At 45.0% G+C, this 15765-nt stretch overlaps 1 protein-coding gene across 2 annotated transcripts in view; it reads left to right on the plus strand.

Annotated features, from left to right (window-relative positions):
* Window positions 1-11115: 11115 nt before the first annotated feature.
* The window catches only part of LOC119374181 (glucoside xylosyltransferase 1), a 51088-nt gene continuing 46438 nt past the window's right edge, over window positions 11116-15765 (plus strand). The window contains exon 1 of one of the 2 annotated variants that reach the window (XM_049410910.1): window positions 11116-11369. The gene's annotated coding sequence lies outside the window, so the exon portion shown is untranslated. The remainder of the gene's footprint in view (window positions 11370-15765) is intronic. The other variant, XM_049410911.1, reaches the window with a different exon arrangement.

The raw sequence follows: 15765 nt of genomic DNA on the forward strand, positions 1-15765 counted from the left end.
AAGAAAGCACTTGTTCTAACAATTAAATTATCATTAAAAGAACTTCTCTAATAATTTAGCTGGAAGAACAAAGACACAGTTCGTCAAAATATTCGCTGTTACGTGAATACATGTTCTATTGCATCTAACGTCGGCACCGATAGTGGGAGGGTTGTTAGAGTCTCCTTTGCGTGTAGGTCAATCTCATCGTACTTATGTAAGTCCAGCTTTATCCACGAGATCTTTCAGGTAGCTGATGTGTGAAAGCCGCGAGACGAAAAGCAGCCCCATTCTTGCATTCTTGAGACTTTGCAACGAAGCACCAAGCAAGACAAACTTCGATAGCGACAGTATAGCAGCATCAGAAATCGTGCGAAAGACGCCGCACGCATTGGAGTGCGCAGCAGAGTGCAGGGTCTATGAACAAGCGTCATGACATCAACACAACTAAAAAGAAGGAAAACGTCTAGAAAAAAAAAGGTAGGCTGCGCGTAGACGTTCGCACACTTTTTTTGTCGAGATGGCTCGAGCGACATCCCATGACTCTGCTCCACCAATAGGGACGCCTAAACCTCATCACCTGTGCTCACTGGAGCGCTCTGGGGGAAATATACAAGAATGTCACGGTCGTTAGTTTTATTCAGGTGGCTTAGTGACAGCAATATCAGCTGGAGAACCAAAATTCCGGTCGACGTTTATTTTGTCGCACGGTGGTGCTTTTATAGCAGTGTCTTGTATCTTAAGATACACGATACAATGCTGAATGTATCAGGAATACAGATACAGATACTCGATTTGCGAGTCGTATCGCGATACAGGTACAAGATATCCAAAGAGTACCTAAGATAGTATCTAAGATACATGTATCTTCGATACTGGCCAGACTCGCACAGTAACGCACGCAATACCAGTTTTGGTGTATGTCAAGCTAGCAAACCGCCCTCGAGCGCACAATGAATGTGGCATGTAAATCATGCCCTGCATGACATACACGTGATGATAGTCATGTTACCCCCTGTCATTTCTGTTCGTCATACGGTCACGTCACGCAGTAGCAGTTTTGGTGTATGTCAAGCTAGCAAACAGGCCGCGAGCGCACCATGAATGTGGCATGTAAATCATGCCCTACATGACGTACACGTGATGATAGTCATGCTACCACCTGCCATTTGTGTTGGTCATACAGTCACCTCACGCAAGACCAGTTTTGGTGCATGTCAAGCTAGCAAACCGGCCGCGAGCGCACCAGGAGGGTGGCGTGTAAATCAGGCCTTACATGGCATACACGTAATGATAGTCATGTTACCACTTATCATTAATGTTTGTCATACAGTCACGTCACGCAATACCAGTTTTGGTGCATGTCAAGCTTGCGAAACGGCTGCGAGCTCCCCGAGATCATGTCTTGTTAATCATGCTGTACATAACACACATGTCGTGATTTTCATGCTATGACATATGATTTACGTTCGTCATACAGTCATGTTGCGCCATACCAATTTAGGTACTTAGATTTAGGTGCACGTTAAAGAACCCCAGGTGGTCGAAATTTCCGGAGCCCTCCACTACGGCGTCTCTCATAATCATATCGTGGTTTTGAGACGCTAAACCCCAGATATTATTAATATACATCCCATTAACGAAGCGGCCAGGAGAGCGCAAAGTCGTAGGTGGCTAGACAGACAGACAGACAGCAGACAGAAACAGACAGACAGACAGACAGACAGACAGACAGACAGAGACAGACAGACAGGGACGACACAGACAGACAGACCAGACAACGATAGATAGATAGATAGATAGATAGATAGATAGATAGATAGATAGATAGATAGATAGATGATAGATAGATAGATAGATAGATAGACAGACAGACAGACAGACAGACAGACAGACAGACAGACAGACAGACAGACAGACAGAAGACAGACAGACAGACAGACAGACAGACAGACAGACAGAACAGATAGATAGATAGATAGATAGATAGATAGATAGATAGATAGATAGATAGATAGATAGATAGATAGATAGATAGATAGATAGATAGATAGATATGCTCAAAGTTGCAGAAGTTTGCTGAGAAATGCTTCGCACTTCAGAACTTATTAGCAGAAACTTCACCTGAGCTAAGAATTTGCAATCGCGTTGTCCTTAACCCGGAGAGCTGCAGCAATCAAGGGGCAGTTATCTGGGCCTTCATTTAATCTGACAGCAAAATTCAAAAGAGAAGCAACCAGGTGCACTTTGTACATGTTCAGATTTTTTGGAGCAGAAAGCAGAAAACAGAAACTAACATGATCACAAGAGTGATTTGCAGCGCATTTCTTCAAGGAACGAAATAACCTAAATGGGGGTCTTTGTGCAAAACTAACTCGGCAACAACCCTTTACGTCAAAGACAAATCTATTTCAGTATCTGTGTTTGAAGATTCCAGCACATGTATTGCGATATCTGCATTCCGCAATATTTTTCTGAGTATCTCTTAAGGTCTCCTAGCAGGCAGAATTGTCTCCTAAATTTTTTTTATTAAATGTTTTCACTATCTCACTCACAACGCCTATGTAAAAAAAAATCACAGCATATCCACGGAGTGAATGATGATGAGTGGGCGAAGCTGCGGAGGTTCATCGGTAAACCGTGAATCTTCCGTGAATTCTGCCCAGTACATCGTCACCGACGTGAGATCGGGCGCGTTTATACTAAAGGTTCGATGAGTTATGACGACTTGCAGCTCACTTTAATTTTACATGTACGCTGTGAATTTTCATTGTTTAGAAAACCATCGCTTTAGAAAACATCTGGGGTCTTTCGTTAAGCAGCTGGCGTCTTTTCGTTTTGCTTTAGAAACATCTGGCGTTCTTTCGTTTTGCTTTTACAAAACATCTGGCGTCTTTCGTTGGTTTATTTCATCAATCAACGGCGTTTTGAACAAAATTTTTATTGTTTAATCACGCACAGGAGAAATCTCACCAGGCACTACCTTGGAGGTAAACAATGGCTGCTAATGGGAATGAGAGACAGAAGAAGTCGGCTTTTAGCTAACACTTACACTTCTACTTCTACTAACGTTTCCTACTGGAACATGCCAATGGCTGCTAATGGGGAATGAGAGACAGAAGAATTCGGCTTTTAGTTAACGCGCACGCTGCGAATTTTTTATTGTTCAACAACGCACAGGAAAAATCTCCCACCGGCCCCACCTTGGAGGTCAAAGCGTAAGACTGGTTACGCACTACGACTACGACTACGAGGGACGAACGGGTGCCGCCTTAAGGAGCTTCGCCCCTAAAAATCACAGCATATCCACGGGTGAATGATGATGAGTGGGGCGAAGCTACGGAGGGAATCATCTGTAAACCGTGAAACTCTTCCGTGAAATGCGCCCAGTACATAATATAAAGAGTGTGAAACATCGTGTATATATTAAACATCAAACTTTTATTGTACTGTTGGTTTACGTGGTCCCTTCATTATCACTTGTGATCGGTGAAATGCAAGGAAGAAGTCCGCTCCCGAGCGAAAGAGCGCCAAGAGCGGACCGCATTCCCCGCTCGCCCTGTGCGAATTAAAGGCAAGGCTAGAGGGAAGACAGGACGCGTGTTCCACGACGCGAGGTCGGTAGCATGCCCAACGAAAGCCAACAGAACGCGATCGTGCAAGTGCTCCGGCTTCGCATCGCCTCATGGTTCCATTTAGCGTCCCAAAACCAAATATATTGCTCAAGGTGTGCCTTGCGTTTTTTCGTAGAAATAATTCTTTATCATGTACATTAAGACGGAAAGTTGAAAGCTCACTAGAGTGTATCGCCCGCAAAGTATGTCTTTTAGAGTGATTTAACTCTCGTACGGCAGGGTCCTCGCGCCGTTGCCCGGTCCACCTCGCCCGTTGACGATCGGGAGAGGTGGTACATACAACTACTACTACTACACTTTAAGAAAAACATCTGGCGTTCTTTCGTTCTGCTTTTACAAAACATCTGGCGTCTCTCGTTGGTTTATTTCATCAATCAACGGCGTTTTGAACAAATTTTTATTGTTTAATCACGCACAGGAGAAATCTCACCAGGCACTACCTTGGAGGTAAACAATGGCTGCTAATGGGAATGAGAGACAGAAGAAGTCGGCTTTTAGCTAACACTTACACTTCTACTTCTACTAACGTTTCCTACTGGAGCATGCCAATGGCTGCTAATGGGAATGAGAGACAGAAGAATTCGGCTTTTAGTTAACGCGCACGCTGCGAATTTTTATTGTTCAACAACGCACAGGAGAAATCTCCCACCGGCACCACCTTGGAGGTCAAGCGTAAGACTTGTTACGGACTACTACGATGACTACGAGGGACGAACGGGTGCCGCCTTAAGGAGCTTCGCCCCTAAAAGGTGTGATGAAACACAAGATGTTGGAAACAGAGCAAAGCAGTTCGCTGGTTGGCAATGCTCGCTGGAAGTGCATCGACCATAGGGACCTACTTACGGTTCTGTGAAATCAGCGACGTTTCGAAACTGGCCTCTGCGAGTACGAACTATACGTCGTGACGTTGTGTTCCCAGAATTTCGCCAGGTAGATGACGTTCGAGGTAACTATAGTGATTGCAGATGGCACAGCGGCTTCCACGTTGGCGGATTCTTAGTGGCGTTCGTTTTCAGTTTTTGGCATGTATCTGGCTTGCTGTCCCTATGGCGTGTTATTACCTGCCGAAGTTACGAGTTCATCCGGGCGTCTGCAGTGGCCATCTCTAGAGCTCGTAAAAAAGACAGAGAGATAACGTGGTTCTGTTCGGGTAACGGAACATAAACCCTACTGCTTTTTTTCTATGTGCGTAGTGCTTTAGGGGCGCGGCTTGTCGTCCATCCGTAGATCTAATGTGGCCTAATCATGCTCAAAAACAAGTGATCAGTAGGCCTAGAACAAGGTTCACAATGCTCAAAACCGGGTTAAAATAAACAAACAAGGTCTAAAATAATGTAATTGAGAGAAATAAAGAATAGCTAATCAAAACAATGAGCTTAAAATTGCTAAAAACGCTTCGGAAACATGCGGCTCATACTCGCGCCACGCAAGAGAGGGCGCCACCGTCTCGCCGAGCGCGCGATTTCTCCTCCCACCCGCGCTTCTCCGGCGCGTTCGACGCTGCATCTGAAAAGGGAAACAATCTGACGAAACTCGCTCCAGAAGACACGCGTCCGAACTGTCGTATAAAGCAGGAGGTCGATGAAGAGCATCGAAAAGTAGTGCGCATGTCGCACACCGAGTTTCTAAATCTCCCTAACAGAATTCTACTCATGCCGGGGAAACCCTACAACACTGACGTCGTCGACAGTTTGGTAAGCAGTGCATAAGGAACGCCACGAACGCGAATCGCAGGGTGCCCATCCTACGCACTTCCGCGGTTTCGCAGTAGTGGGGCTGCATTCTTTCCTCGCCAGACCTTTACAATTACAAAGAGACGTAACTTTTCGAGGTGTCTTAATGCTCTACGCTGGAGGCAGTACCGTCAACTATTACCAAACATTGTCTACAGAGAGATTCTAATGTGTGTGTGTGCTTCCACACCGGAAGTGCGTTCGTAAATAAAGCAACTTAAATGTAGCTCTTCGAATGCTTTGATGAAGCTGGGCAGCTTATAAGGAGCGTAGGATAGCAATGTAGCTCGTCAGAAGGTCTCGAATATCTTAGATATGTTCGAGGAATAAGAAGGCTTGCTTTTTTATTTTATTGTGTCGATCCAAGAGTCATCTAAGCTGCTGCTGCCTCTGTTCTTTGTTTCCTCAAATATCTCTCTGATATTCACGAGATAGATTGGCCGCACTTTAGTTAACAAAGAAAACGCATAGACAAATAGCTAAATAAATGGAATAGCATTACACACTACCTCACCATCAAAAACAGAAGTGATGAATGAAACCCGAAGTAAACAAATGTTATATAGTGAATTCTCATCCAGCTCTCGCACGGCTCAAGACTTCGCCTGGCCTCTTCTTCTTGCCGATAGGTGACGACGTCACGTCTGCAAAAAAATAGAGAACAGAATAGGCAAGGAATTATGTCACCTTACCCGATTAGAGCTTCCGCCGACATGGATGCCACATTTCTGTAAAAGTTCACATGGAAGTTTGTTCAATAATAATAATATTTGGGGTTTAACGTCCCAAAACCACGATATGATTATGAGAGACGCCATAGTGGAGGGCTCCGGAAATTTTGACCACCTGGGGTTCTTTAACGTGCACCTAAATCTAAGTACACGGGCCTCAAACATTTTCGCCTCCATCGAAAATGCAGCCGCCGCGGCCGGGATTTGATCCCGCGACCTTCGGGTCAGCAGTCGAGTGCCACAACCACTAGACCACCGTGGCGGGGCAAAAGTTTGTTCAAGAACACACATGTAAGAACACACGTGTTCTTACGCAATGGCGGGATTACACAGGCGGTTTATGTCGAGCAGTTTAGATTGTCAATTTATGCTTTTTGAATATCCTTGTGTGACAGAAGCCCTTCTTCAATTATATCTGTGAATTTCGTTCCTTTTGCATAGACAAGCAAACACGCTAGAGGGAAGCAGAAGGTTATGTCGGCAGATGAGCCTGAGCCTGCGGGGATAACGTGGGCGCAGCAAGGACAGGACGGCGTAAATAGTAAAAACATGGAAGAAGTATTTGCTTGCAGATGTAGTCAATCTGATGATGATGATGATGACTGTACCAATGTACCAACTATAGGAGAGAAGCTACCTTTATAGTGAATAATGCCAATTCCTTGAAGTCTAGAACATTTTCTTGAAGGTACGCTTGGTCTTGAGACAATGATATTTCGTCCAATCATTGGCTAAAATGTTTTGCTTTCATGTATTGACATCATCTCGTATAACAATTGGAAGGAAATGCCACATATGACTTAACATTCTTTGTGGTGCTTAATACTTGCAACTATAGCACCTGCAAACGTTCTCAAACTGCCATTGCATTAATATTGCGACACGATGTAGCTGAACATTCACTGGCTAAAGTGACTGACTGGAAGAGTAAGACAGGAAGGCTTCCATTTGCAGCAAACATGTCTTCTTTATCAATAACAGGTTAAATATAACGAAAGCACACATTGCCAGTTGCGTGCTGCCAGCGGCTTTGTATTGTGACGTACGGAGAACAAAGACAATCCTACGAAAGAATTTAATGCAGCTGGTACATTACATAGCAAGCGAGATATCCGAAGCACATTGATCGGGGGTAATTATGATGACGTTCTATGTTAGTTGCATTTTATATAATACCAGCTGGAAGGCGTACGTTTGACTTTTTTCCAAGATCTACACCAAAACAAGAAATGTTCGCTCGATCGGTGTTTCTAACTACTGCGCTTCTATTTGCTGTTTAGCTGATTGGGCTGTGAAGTTGACGCATGTCACTGCTAGGCATTTAGTTGTTCAACCAAATAAAGAGAAACGCGAGTACATTGAAGTCTCATTTCACTGAGAGAGATAATGACCTTTAATGAAAACCTCGAAGAGGTTAGCCTGGCTTGCTACTCCAGCTGTCAGGTAATGACTATGGTATATACACTGGTCACGTATACACACACATAGAATACGTACAATCACAAACGCACATATATACACAAAAGAGTCATTCACAAACTTTCGTTGAGGCGAGTGTTTCTCAAGAACACCAACAGCGCTCTTGTGTGGCGCATCGCACAACCGCTGTCTTGCCACGGGCCGAGAAGGCGCCGCAGCTCCAAGTTCGAGTTGCGTTGCATACGAAGTGCTGCCTTTAGAATATGTCGTTCGGCGTCGTAACGGGAGCATCGAAGAGTAGGTGCTTTAAGTCTTCCTGAAGATTACATGTGGTGCACGTAGGTGAGTCCGACTGCCTGATCTTCTCCTTGAAGTATTTCGTAATAGGCAACGTCGAGTCTCAGCTGGAGAATGGACGTTTCATCTTGCCTGGTTAGTCCCTGTGGCATATAAAAGCTACACGTCGGGTATATTCTGTGCAGCGGTCCGCATTTATATGTTAAACCTGCAAGTTCGTGATCCGTAGCGAACTCAATGCAGTGCGTTCTTTCATTTGGCTATTATGTTATATGGATGAAAACTATCGTTCGTAAATGAGGTTACTTAAAACCTCCAATATCGTGTTTCATAGAGAATGTGCATTGTTACAATACTGACAGGTTCCTACTTTCGCTACCGCTTTCGTGGCTCGCGAAAACAACGAAAACAACGGCGTTAGGGGTGCATGTGCGACAGCCTTCAGGTAACTTTCACATTCACCCGAATAAGTCGAAGATAGTAAATTTCTTTTCTTTATTGCTAACTTTAAAAGAAAGGGGATTTCCTCTACTGATGTAAAGAGGTACTGTGAGGCACATATTGTCTACTTCTCAGAAATGAAACCGGGCTACTAAGGTGAGGTTTCAATGTCTGCATGTATCTTTCCCTTCAGCCCGCGTCAACTTAATAAGTGTGCATAAGCGAGCCATTTATTGACAGATTTTAATTTGCCATGGCAGCAATAAATAGATTGCTGTCTTCATCAAACAGCGACTTTGTTCTAATACATTAGCGGTTGAGTGTACATTGGTTGACTGCGTCTTAAGAAGATGAAGTTGGCTCTCAGGTGTGCCCATAAATAAGGAAAGCTGCAGAGTATGCGCTCTTCATATGGAACAGAATTGCACAAGAAGATACTGGCCGGTTATACTGCCGAAACAGCGGTTAGAGTAGAGAATTCCTAAAAAGACGGAAAAAATGAAATAGCATCTTGTGCTGAATTCTCACAACAGAAGCCATGGAATTTCTGTAAACACTGCGTTCACGCTATAATTCACCATAACATATAAGGAGGTGAAGAAATTTCCAATTTTCAACCCGCCGGAAACAGATTCACTGTTTACATCACGTTAGAAGGAATGAAAGCATGAAAAAAAGCCAAAAGCAGTATTCGACATAATCACAATACAAACTGATAGAAATACAAAAGCCAGACAAAGGTCAAAAGACCAAGTATGCAAGAAGGATGGATGAGCATCGTCTTTAAAAAAAAAGCGAAAGAGACTGCAAAGAGGTGGTGCGCTTGAAAACATGAAGGATAGAGAAAGAAAGCCAGCACAAACTGTCTCCCTTTGTCCCTCTGGAAAATGAAGTGTCAGAGATAAATACTCATTAACATAACAGATAAAAAGCAACGGCGTATGTTAATAATAGTGTCGTGTGCCTGCGGCCGGCACTGAACATACCAGCAGCCGCTAAACATAAAACTAACACTTGTGAAAGCATTTCTAGTTAGAAGCACGGGAGATTCATGTGTTGACCAAGCCTCCATTTAAAAAGAATATGCGTATATCCTAAGCACATATAGCACGATCCATTGAGCATTTTATATAAATGCACGTACCCTAAGTAGCACTGGTTCGTTGGATAAGTCGTTTCTGTGTTCCTTTTATTTCGTTGCCCTTTCCAGTTCCCGAGTAGTTCGTTTCTTCCCCAGTGAGCGACGCTTAAGACGATGAGGTGTTTTTTATCTGAAATAAAATAATTGATCGCATGCTCTGATATCCGTTTCCTACGGTCGTCCTCACGTTCTACGCACATTCAGTCTGACGAATGTGCACAGCTTGGAACGCGTTCATGGATCTCACATTGACTTCTGGAGCGAAAACAAAATTTAATGCAGCTACGAAAGCACTTTCCTGGGAGCGCAGCCTATGCGATGAAGCAATGCTCGCAAGGTACCACGTGTACGGTTAGCGATGTTTGATATATTTCGAAATAAGCCGAGTAGAGCTACATTAAGCACGGGTTCGTCTGTTAATGAGAGCACACCGATTACCGGCGACTCACCGGAGGTACGTATAAGCCTTGACTTCTCGCTGGCTCGTGAAACAGTTGCGTGGTATTGACGGCATGAATCATTTGCGTTCTCAGCAAAATTGCGATTTCCTCGACGTTGAACTATTCGGGAAAGGTCGTGAAGTACAGTTTTCTTAGAACTGCTGCGAGTACATCAAGAGCGTATGGATACGCCACGTGCCTACAAGTTCGGATAAATTTCTCAAGACATATTGGGAAAGAAAGTATTTGAGCACTGCTTTTTGCTCTCGCGTGACTCACATGAGAAAAAGAATATAATTACCGATGATTACGATGCTCTCTGATGCGAAAAGTGAGCGCATCTCTATACGCGTTTTATGTTCATATACCGAGGCGAGGAATTTGAGTGGCATGCATTTACATACAGTTACAGACAACTCTTTCTTTTTGTTTACTTTATTTTTTCTATTCTTTTTCTTTGAATTTTCTGTTTTCTGCTTTGGCGACGTGAACTGCATTTGCAGACAACTCTTTATATTGTTTTTTATTCGTAGTTTTTATTTCTGGGTCTTTTGGTTCTCAGTTTTTATTTATTTCGGCTGCGAAGATCCCACCGTTACCCAGCCGGCCTTGGCAAAAGAAGAGATTCGCGTGGCTCGAGGAGCGCGAGCCGTGATATCTTTTACTGCTTGTTCTCTTAGTTAAAGCGAGGGGCGACTCTCAACGCAGGAACGTGCTCTAAAGAGCTGCGCTCGGATGTCGCCCAGCGAGGCTGTAGAAAACCGCTTTTGCAACCGCTCTGAAGCGCAAACCCGAATATCCGATGGCGCGAAAGTTCAATGTGGCCAAGCGGTGACGTCAAATGACATGGTGATGTGACGTCAAAAGCAAACTTATCTGGACGACATCATCACGTCGAGGGTTACATTAAGTGACGACGTCATTTGAAAGCGCAAAGCCCCGCGATGATGGCATCATCACGAGATTACGTCGCCTGATGACGTATTGTATTGCCTTTCGGAGTAGCAGCAGGCGGCGCGCTTCCAACTTTTTTTGGCAGTGTCTCCAAGATCTTCCCACATGTTTGTCTGAGCAGGACGCCGCGAAAATCGCGCAGCAACGAGTGGGTAAAAAGCTTCGCACTATATAATATTCACACGACGCGCAGCTGGGCTCTGGGCCCGCATTTTATGATCTTTTCCTGCGTCTTTGCTGTGCTCTTTGAAAGGAAATGAAAGGTGAAAGACTCTGACAAGCCACCTGTACTTTGATGCCTCTGCGTCTTGCTTGTTGCCGCGCAAAGAATAACACGCCTACTTGGCCTCTCTGTTTCATTGTGTGTGGGTGTGACCATCCAGAACTGCTGCACGGGCTAGAGCGTGGCAAGCCACCCTGAATGAGTCGCATCGGCATATTCCCGGATATTTGTTTTCTTGTAGTTTAGTTTGTGTGCGCGATGAGAACAGCGGATTTTGCTGACATGTACCGATAGCGCATGCAGAAAAGCCAGCGCATGAGAGTTGTTGACCGGGTTCTCGACAACTCACGACCATAGGCGGCGCATCATTAGCACGGTGAGTGTGTTGATTTTTGGGCACAGCTTGCCCCATTTAAGAGCTGAATCCTTCTCTTCGGTGCTGCAGCGTCTTTCATCGTCACAACCAAGTGGCATCGCAGTGCATCGTGTAGAAACCTATAATAGCTAGGTTGTACGCTTTCGAGCATATCGTGTATCTTTCTCGCAGTAGAAAAATCTTAAGAGGACAACGTTGCTGGCATGCTGAAATGCGAGATTTTCCGGCTGACGCTCATGTCCTCATCGTCTGCAGTGTGACGGTTTGAAAGGCTGACGGCTGTGTAAGATTTTGCGTGAGTAACTGAGCACTAATGATGGAGCGCAAGGACCTGCACTCGATTCCTGTAATGGATGGCGCCTTATATCATTTCAACGCGCCTAATAGTGTTCAAGGATCGATCTCCTATAAAATTTCTGGCAAATACTTATAACAGTAGTGAGCAAAGAAAAACGTGCCTTGACAAATGCTCGCAGACACTTATAAATTCAACGTGCTGACCATCGGGTTATGTAACCATGGAGGAACGTTTAAAGGCATGATAGCCAGAGCTTTAAGTGACTCGAAGCGAAAAACCTGTTTGTTTTATTTAGATTACAGCGCACGTTTCCACATTTTTCGTTAGCACCTTCTCCGCTTGGACGATGTTTTTTAATGTGATTTCCTAATGGTCTTCAGGTCAACACAAGAACGACCTCTTCGCCAGCAATACCATCAGTCTCTTAAGCCACTCATCAGCAAATGTGGCGCTGGACAACATACAGATAAGGTGATCCGCTTTCCTTGTGAAGAAAATGAAAAAAAAAGCATGGTTGTTCCCTCCATTATAGGAATCATCAGTACAGCACGAAAGTGAAACGTGTCTTCACAGATGTAATTGAATTTTTACAGTACATTGATATAAGAGAGCTTGCCAATGTCTATTGGTGTTTGGCAGTTATATCACCGTTTAACGTGGATGCACCCACGTTGACGCTTGGTAGCACATCTCCATCCCGACGACTATCGTCCACGATCAATGATTAAACAAACCTTTGTGGTAGCTGTAGTAGTACACGGGGAGAGCGTAATAAGAGAAAGTGGTGTGACAACCAGAAGAGCGTCGCTGACTGGACGCAGAACTTGAGCATGCGGCGGAGAGATTGAACACCATGGCGGGACTCGAGGGAAACGCGACGCGCGTCGTGTCTGGCTTCTAGCCCGGCTGCGATTTTTCTCGGGGTGAGCGTAAGCGGGGAAAACGGTGTTACAGCCAGGCGACGCAGGCGCGTGTCGCAGAGCTATTTTAATATGGATGGGTGCTATGAGCGAGGCTGAGTTTAGGCTAAGGTCGCGACGTGACGGTGTTTTAAGGCGTTGACAAACTTGCACTTCAATTGTAAACGCACCGAATGGGACGCACGCGTTGCAACGACGCTTTGCAGGAGCTGATAGTGCATTGCTTCACTTTACCGCTCCCAGACGGTGACACCACCCCGCCGACCAAGAGCACTGTGAGAGGAAAGTGTGAGATATAAAAGGCGTGTTTGTAAAGTCTCCAGAGAGTGTGACTGTGGCGCAGTAGATAGCGCGCCCGGCGTATTGTCGCGGACCGAGAGGTCGTGGGTTCAACTCCCGTTGCTGGAACATTTTTCTTAGTTATCTGATCGTCTGCATTTTTTGACGTCATTTCCGTGACGGTAATACGTCACTGAAATCTTGGTGAACCCCGGTATAAAACAGTTTCGTGTTAAAACACTCGCGCAGTTTCCCGGGTGTGGCTCCATCAGTCTTTTACTGCCACGGCGTCGCCACTGCAGAACCTACTGACCATGAGCACGGCCTTCACTTGGACAGATGACTACTAGTCTGCTGCTCAAGCGTTCTTTAGCATCCTACACTGTCTTGTTGCTTCGATCAAAATGCACTTGCTTGTTCGCACACCGAAGGAAGTGTCTTCTGGATCGCTGCTCTGTTTGTACGCCTAAACGCCTCACTAGAGAGAGCGCTGTCACGTATAGCAGTCGCTACCTAGCTGGTCCGGAACAGAACTGTTTGATAACAGAGCACGAATGTTTAGCTGAAGATTGGGGTATAAAAAATTTCGTCTATATCTGCATGGACGCTGCCATACCCTGGTTACTGACAACCACGATTTGTGTTGGATCAAAATGGTGGTTGGACAGGCTTGATGGTACAGGCAAATAGCTCATTTTGAATAAGGAAGACCATAGAAAAAAAGAGCAAAATCTTTTTCCTTTTGATTGGTGTTCAAGCGATAAATAAATTGCAGATAAAAGAGTAAATTATTATAAATTCAGTGTGCCATGCATATAGTTTATGTAGAATGGATAATAACTGATGGCGTTTAACGTCCCAAAACTACGATATGATTATGAGAGACGCCGTAGGGGAGCGTTTTGGAAATTTCGACCACCTGGGGATGTTTAACGTGCACCTAAATCGAAGTACATGCGACTCCAGCATTTTCGCCTCCATCGAGGATGGGTTACCAGAGCTGGACTTTAAACAGCCGCAGCAGTGTATCATGCCTCAGAAACGATGTCGTCGGTGGCACCGGCAGTGCGGCATCAACGTTCTCTGTTCCGGTGCGTCCCAAAGACGGGCAAAACTAATATCGCCTTGGACTGTAGCCATACTGTGAAGGAGTGCCTGCTATAGCGCGTGAACTAATATCTTGAAATGACACGCGTAATGAGAAGAGCGAATACACTTCGGATGCATCCATAGACATCAGCACTCTAACTCGAGAAAATGACCGCATGGTCACCCCTGCAATTGTTTTCAACAATCGTAGGTCGATCCTCTCCACATCAGCTTTTTTACTAGGTAACAATAGTCGGGCTGAAAAACAGAATAATGTGATATTTAGTGGGCCGTTATATGTGTGCATACCAGAAGGTACTGATCGGATAGCTTTCCGCGATGTCCATAGACAGCACCGGGAGATGCTCCTGCATACGAACGGCAAGCGAAGGTCCTGGAAAGAGCCAATACGCAATATTAATGAGCATCACCACCACTACACTCATCAGCCCTAATTTCGCATGCACTACTCACATTCGAACCATCGTGGCTGCCACACTAGCCTGATTTGAAAGAATTTCGCATTGTCTATCAATTTTCAATATAGAACCTTTGCGTGACCTCGGCGGTGCGCTTCACTTTTGTACAACGGCAGCTTACGCTTCGTGCCAGGAAGATAGCGTTTCACACTTACGTGTTCTATAGCACTAGATTAATTTTTTTTTGCTGGCGCTTCCGTTGGTTTCAATTTAGCTCCCGCTTGGATTTATGAACTCCCCGATCTATTACCGTAATCACTTTCCAATAACAAGCAAAATCAACCTTTACACATAGGCGATCTTTGTTTCAGCTCAGTTCACATCATCCGATCTGGAATTTCTGCAGCGCATTTAGTTTGCTCACCTGTTGCAGTTACGCGTAATGATGAACTTCGTTTAAGAATTTCCGTTGGTTTGCAGGAATAAGTACCGAATGCAAGACCGCCTGATTTTACTTTGACATCTAAAAATTGGTGTAGCTTGCATTAAGTCGCGCAAGGCTTGAAACTACGAAACTGGACGATTCTGAAGACTAATCGTCGTTGCTTCTAGGTTCCTCCTGGGCCTTAGCTAGGTGATGAAGGTAGTTTCTAGGTTGTTTCTAGGTCGTTGCTAGGCTTTAGTTAGGTGATGCTGGGTTGTTTCTACGTTGAGTATCAGCAATGAGGAGTTCGAGTTAAACCACAGGCAGTCACAGACACGACACAGATGTCGAAACTGCAGACACAGAACCTCGCGCTGAAACCAAGCGTTCGCACCTCTCGTAGATTTACGGGCACGTCGTCGTTAGCACAGGCCTTCCGGCACGTCTGGGTCTTCTCGCAGCCGCCGTGGCGTTCCCCGTTCCCTAGTATTCTGTTGCTGTACGTTCTCAGGGTCTTCGGCTCGCCGCCTTTGCTTCGCAGCCATTTGTTGGGCGAACTGCTGCCTTCTTCGTTTTGAGTGGGCCAGTAGTCATTAGTGGTGTTTACCCTAATTTCTGTGGCACATACCCGTTTATGATGATGATAGTTTTCTGGTTCGCCGGACAAGGACAGTTATTAGCAGAAATTTCACTTGAGCTAAGAATTTGCAATCTTGCTGTCCTTGAACCCGGACAGTTACCGCCATGAAGGGGCAGTTATCCGGGCCCTCATTGAATATGACAGCCAAACTAAAAAAAAAAACAGATGCAACAAGGTGTGCTTTGTGCATGTTCAGATTTCTTGCAGCGCAAAGCATAAACGAAACTAACATGATCACAAGCAGTCATTTGCAGCGCATTTATTCAAGGAACGAAATAACCTAAAAGGTGATCTTTCTGCAAAAGTAACTCGGGAGCATCCTTTTAC

This window comes from Rhipicephalus sanguineus, chromosome 11, assembly GCF_013339695.2.
Source record: "Rhipicephalus sanguineus isolate Rsan-2018 chromosome 11, BIME_Rsan_1.4, whole genome shotgun sequence".
NCBI classification, from domain to species: Eukaryota; Metazoa; Arthropoda; class Arachnida; order Ixodida; family Ixodidae; genus Rhipicephalus; species Rhipicephalus sanguineus.